Below are 5,778 nucleotides of genomic sequence, written 5' to 3'. Positions count from 1 at the left end.
CAGTTGGAGGCTACTGAAGGAGTGTTGTATGGCATTGAAGCTCGTTTGGAGGTTTGTTAACTCAGTGTCTAATGAAGGGCCAGATGTATACAAAATGGTGTCGTCTGCATAGAGGTGGATCTGAGAGTCACCAGCAGCAAGAGCGACATCATTGATATACACGGAGAAAAGAGTCGGCCCAAGAGTTGAACCCTGTGGCACCCCCATAGAGACTGCCATAGGTCCAGACAACAGGCCCTCCGATTTGACACATTGAACTCTATCTGAGAAGTAGTTGGTGAAACAGGCGAGGCAGTCATTTGAGAAACCAAGGCTATTTAGTATGCCAATAAGAATGCGGTGGTTGACAGAGTCGAAAGCCTTGGCCAGGTCGATGAAGACGGCTGCACAGTACTGTCTATTATCGATCGCGGTTATAATATCGTTTAGGACTTTGAGCGTGGCTGAGGTGCACCCATGACCAGCTCGGAAACCGGATTGCAGAGCGGAGAAGGTACGGTGGGATTCGAAATGGTTGGTGATCTGTTTGTTAACTTGGCTTTCAAAAACTTTCGAAAGGCAGGGCAGGATGGATAAAGGTCTGTAACAGTTTGGATCTAGAGTGTCACCCCCTTTGAAGAGGGGGATGACCGCGGCAGCTTTCCAATCTCTGGGGATCTCAGACGTTATGAAAGAGAGGTTGAACAGGCTAGTAATAGGGGTTGCGACAATTTCGGCAGCAAGTTTTAGAAAGAAAGGGTCCAGATTGTCTAGCCCAGCTGATTTGTAGGGGTCCAGATTTTGCAGCTCTTTCAGAACATCAGCTGTCTGAATTTGTGTGAAGGAGAAGCGGGGGGGGGGGGGGCATGGGCAAGTTGCAGCGGAGGGTGTAGAGCTGGTGGCCGGGGTAGTGGTATCCAGGTGGAAAGCATGGCCAACCGTACCAAAATGCTTGTTGAAATTCTCGATTATTGTAGATTTATCGGTGGTGAAAGTGTTTCCTAGCCTCAGTGCAGTGGGCAGCTGGGAGGAGGTGCTCTTATTCTCCATGAACTTTACAGTGTCCCAAAACTTTTTGGAGTTAGTGCTACAGGATGCACATTTCTTTTTGAAAAAGCTAGCCTTTGCTTTCCTAACTGCTTGTGTATATTGGTTCCTGACTTCCCTGAAAAGTTGCATATCGCGGGGGCTATTTGATGCTAATGCAGTATGCCACAGGATGTTTTTGTGCTGGTCAAGGGCAGTCAAGTCTGAGGAGAACCAGGGGCTATATCTGTTCTTAGTTCTGTATTTTTTGAATGGGGCATGTTTATTTAAGATTGAGAGGAAATTACTTTTAAAGAACAACCAGGCATCCTCTACTGACGGAATGAGATCTATATCCATCCAGGATACCTGGGCCAGGTCAATTAGGACGGCCTGCTCGCTAAAGTGTTTTAGGGAGCGTTTGACAGTGATGAGGGGTGGTCGTTTGACCGCGGACCTGTTACGGACGCAGGCAATAAGGCAGTGATCGCTGAGATCCTGGTTGAAGACAGCGGAGGTGTATTTAGAGGGTAAGTTAGTCAGGATGATATCTATGAGGGTACCCATGTTTACGGATTTAGGGTTGTTCCTGGTAGGTTCGTTGATAATTTGAGTGAGATTGAGGGCATCTAGCTTGGATTGTAGGATGGCCGGGGTGTTAAGCATATCCCAATTTAGGTCACCAAGCAGTACGAACTCTGAGGATAAATGGGGGGCAATCAATTCACATATGGTGTCCAGGGCACAGCTGGGGGCTGAGGGGGGTCTGTAGCAAGCGGCAACAGTGAGAGACTTATTCATGTAAAGGTGGATTTTTAGAAGTAGAAGCTCAAACTGTTTGGGCACAGACCTGGATAGTATGATAGAGTTATGCAGGCTCTCTCTACAGTAGATTGCAACTCCACCCCCTTTGGCAGTTCTATCTAGACGGAAAATGTTGTCGTTGGGGATGGAAATTTCAGAATTTTTGGTGGCCTTCCTAAGCCAGGATTCAGACACTGCTAGAACATCAGGGTTGGCGGAGTGTGCTAACGCAGTGAATAACTCAAACTTAGGAAGTAGACTTCTGATGTTAACATGCAGAAAACCAAGGCTTTTACGGTTACAGAAGTCAACAAATGATTGCTCCTGGGGAGTAGGAGTGATACTGGGGGCTGCAGGGCCTGGGTTAGCCTCTACATCACCAGAGGAACAGAGGAGGACTAGAATAAGGATACGGCTAAAGGCTTTAAGAACTGGTCTTCTAGTGCGTTGGGTACAGAGAATAACTGGGGCAAATTTCCGGGCGTTGTAGAAAAGATTCAGGGCATTATGTTCAGACAAGGATATGGAAGGATATGAGTACAGTGGAGGTAAACCTAAGCGTTGGGTAACAATGAAAGAGATAGCATCACTGGAGGCACCGATTGAGCCGGTCTCGGCGTGTATGGGGGGTGGAACAAAATAACTATTTGAGGCAGTTTGAGAGGGACTTGGGGTTCAACAGTGAAATTGTATAATAAGAACTAACTGGAACAGCAATAGGCAAGGCATATTGACATGGGAGAGAGGCATAAAGCAATCACAGGTGTTATTAGAGAGAGCTAAGACAACAACTGGTAATGGCGATAAAGTTTGGGCTGAGGCTAAACAGAATAAACAGGACAGGGTACCGTGTAAAGGAACAGTCCAGCAGGCATCAGCTGTGCAGCTGAGTGATCATAAGGTCCAGTGAACAGCAATATGTGAGTCCGAGAGCAGTTCAAATTGGTGCTTCAGCACAGCGAGCAGGAAGCACGGTTGTAGTTTGCGTGTGCTAGCAGGCCGGGGCTAGTAGATGGATCTTCGTGGTCTTCGCAAAGGGAAGCCTGTTGAAACCACAGACAATTACGTTGGGCAGACCAGTCGTGATGGATCGGCGGGGCTCCATGTCGACTCTAGGAGGTCCCGTCCGGTTGACAGAGAGGTAGATAGACGGGAGATGTGCTTGACTCAAGGCTAGCTCAAGGCTAATTAGCCAACAACAACGTTCATATGGTTGCAGCTAGCTAGTTGCGATTATCCAGTGTTAAAGGTCCAGTGATTCAGTGATTCCGGCAGAAAATCTGATAGGTTCTGGGTCGATAACTCGCTGTGCAGACAGTGCAGACTGGCTGATAATAGTCCAGGCTAGAGCTGGCTGGTAGGTAGTGCAGGCCACGGACAATGGAGAAAAAGCCACTAACGGTGGCTAATAGCAAGTAGCTAGTTAGCTGGTTAGCTGGCTACTCCCGTCCGGTAGACAGAGAGGTAGATAGCTGGGGCTAGCTCAAGGCTCAAGGCTAACTGGTGCTACGGGGGCAGTGGTGATTAGCCTACAGCAACATCCATTCGGTTGCGGCTAGCTAGATCCGGTGTTAAGGTCCAGTGATTCAGTTATTCCGGCAGAAAATCAGATGTTCTGGGTGAAAACCGCTAACGGTGGCTAATAGCAAGTAGCTAGTTAGCTAGTTAGCTGGCTGGCTAGTTTCAACTGGAGATTCTAGATAAAGGTGAGTAAATAATAGAATCCGTTCTACATTGAGTGAGGCGGGTTGCAGGAAAGTATATTTAGTAGAAGGATGAAAAGTGTGATAGGGAAATATATACGTAAAATAAAAAATAAAATAAAAAAAACAGGCTATTTACATGGACACACAAGAGAACACGACCGCACTGCTACGCTATCTTGGAACTAGAGGTTCAGAACTTTTGTGAAACAGCACAGTTAAAAACTCTCTCTCTCTCTCTCTCTCTCTCTCTCTCTCTCTCTCTCTCTCTCTCTCTCTCTCTCTCTCTCTCTCTCTCTCTCTCTCTTTCCATCTCCTCCAGGATGGTGAATAGGATGGTGATGTGACTGAAGGACAGACTGAGGATGGTTTGGTCTGTGTGGTCGTCTCATACAATCTCGTATCGTCTTATCCAATCCCTTCCCAGGACTGTTATCCTCTTGACCAATCCCTGTCCAGGTCTGTTATCCTCTTGACCAGTCCCTTTCAAGGACTGTTATCCTCTTGACCAATCCATGTTGAGGATTTTTATCCTGGTATAAATCACGGAGGTGGGGCATCCTCTAATGGACTCTGTCATCCCCCTCTTCATGACCACGACCTTCTACCACTGAATCGCACACGCACCCGCATACACACACACACACACACACACACACACACACACACACACACACACACACACACACATACATACACATACACATACACACACATACCCACATACACACACACACACACACCAGACAATCATACAATTTCACATACAGCACCGTGGTACCAGGAGTTCAAAGTGCTTGGCGCGTCAGAAAGACAGATAGGAGCTGTTATGGACCTGATTTAGAATTGAATGAAGGTTGCTGAGAAGGCGGCTGCTGAGAAGAAGGCTGCTGAGAAGGCGGCTGCTGAGAAGAAGGCTGCTGAGAAGAAGGCTGCTGAGAAGGCTGCTGAGAAGGCTGCAGGGCTCATTCCAATCAGCCATTGGTAAGACAGATGAGGTGAAATATCTGCTGCTGAGTTAAAGTCCTGTTCCATTAGTATCTCCCCAGGGGACGACCAGGGAGGACCAGACCCAGGACCCTGTCTACCTGCCTGGCTGGCTGGCTTGCACTCTTTGACCCCCAACGGGGCTACGGCCACTCTCACACTGCTGGCCCTAACTAATGCGCAGGTTGACGTTCATTTTTATGAGTCTTGCCCTGGAGGCAGAACTGAGCGATTTCCACTAGATGGGCCAGTCGAAATTGGCTATATCATAAAAATTCCTGCAAATACAAATGTGCTTTTTGGTCTTAATTTAAAGTTAAGGATAGGCATCAGGGTTAGCAGTGTGGTTAAGGTTAGGGTTAAGGTTAGGGTTAGTTGAAACATTTTATGATTTTGTGGTTGTGTCAGCTAGTGACCACTGTGCAGAGATGCCTCCAGGGCAAGATTCATGACAATAAATTCCAACCTGCCTCTAATGCACAAATACATAAATAAATGGCACAAATATGGGAATGTATTGTTTTTGCTTGGCTGAAAACCACCCACTGTTTGGAATAGAAACCGATGGATCTAAAGGCTCTCTGAAATGGAGGAACATAGGATTTTTTGTGATTATTTAGTGAGTGCGCTGGACTAAACAAGTGGACTAAATGAGTTACTGTATGTCTTCTTCAACTGAGGATTTGGATTCTACAGTCTACAGTTGGATTCTACAGTCTACAGTTGGATTCTAAAGGATTTGTCAGTTGCATTAAATTATTTTGAATTTATAGGCCGGCATTCAGTGCGTTCAGACCCACTGTAGAGGAAGAGGAAGCATCTTTATTTTGGTGTTTTGTGCGGCGGCTTCTGTAGCAGTGGCTGTGGCTTCTGACACGTCTGGGAATACTACCGTGAGTTCATGAACAGGAGATCCGGAGGCTCCGAAAGTTTATCTGTGATCCAGTCATCAACACTCCCACCATCACCAAAACAAACGCCATAGAGATAGAGAGAGAGAGAGAGAGAGAGAGAGAGAGCGAGAGAGAGAGAGAAAGAGAGAGAGAGAGAGAGAGAGAGAGAGAGAGAGAGAGAGAGAGAGAGAGAGAGAGAGAGAGAGAGAGAGAGAGAGCGAGAGAGCGAGAGAGAGCGAGAGAGAGAGAGAGAGAGAGAGAGAGAGAGAGAGAGAGAGAGAGAGAGCGAGAGAGAGAGAGAGAGAGTGGGATATATCCAGGTGTGTTTTCTCTTTCCACCCTCTCTGCTCTGCAGTACTGGGGATCCTCATCGTGGCACACATCCA

The 5,778-nt window shown here is 47.1% G+C and overlaps 1 protein-coding gene across 1 annotated transcript in view; it reads left to right on the top strand.

Annotated features, from left to right (window-relative positions):
• Nucleotides 1-4,423: 4,423 nt before the first annotated feature.
• LOC311134590 (G-protein coupled receptor 22-like) overlaps nt 4,424-5,778 on the top strand; it is a 10,905-nt gene continuing 9,550 nt past the window's right edge. Inside the window, exon 1 of the mRNA XM_084168325.1 lies at nt 4,424-4,496. The gene's annotated coding sequence lies outside the window, so the exon portion shown is untranslated. The remainder of the gene's footprint in view (nt 4,497-5,778) is intronic.

The sequence above is a fragment of the Coregonus lavaretus genome, assembly GCF_964263955.1.
Source record: "Coregonus lavaretus genome assembly, chromosome: 9".
Classification (NCBI taxonomy): domain Eukaryota; kingdom Metazoa; phylum Chordata; class Actinopteri; order Salmoniformes; family Salmonidae; genus Coregonus; species Coregonus lavaretus.
Note: the sequence above shows the minus strand (reverse complement) of the source record. Positions and strands in the feature narration are given on the sequence as shown.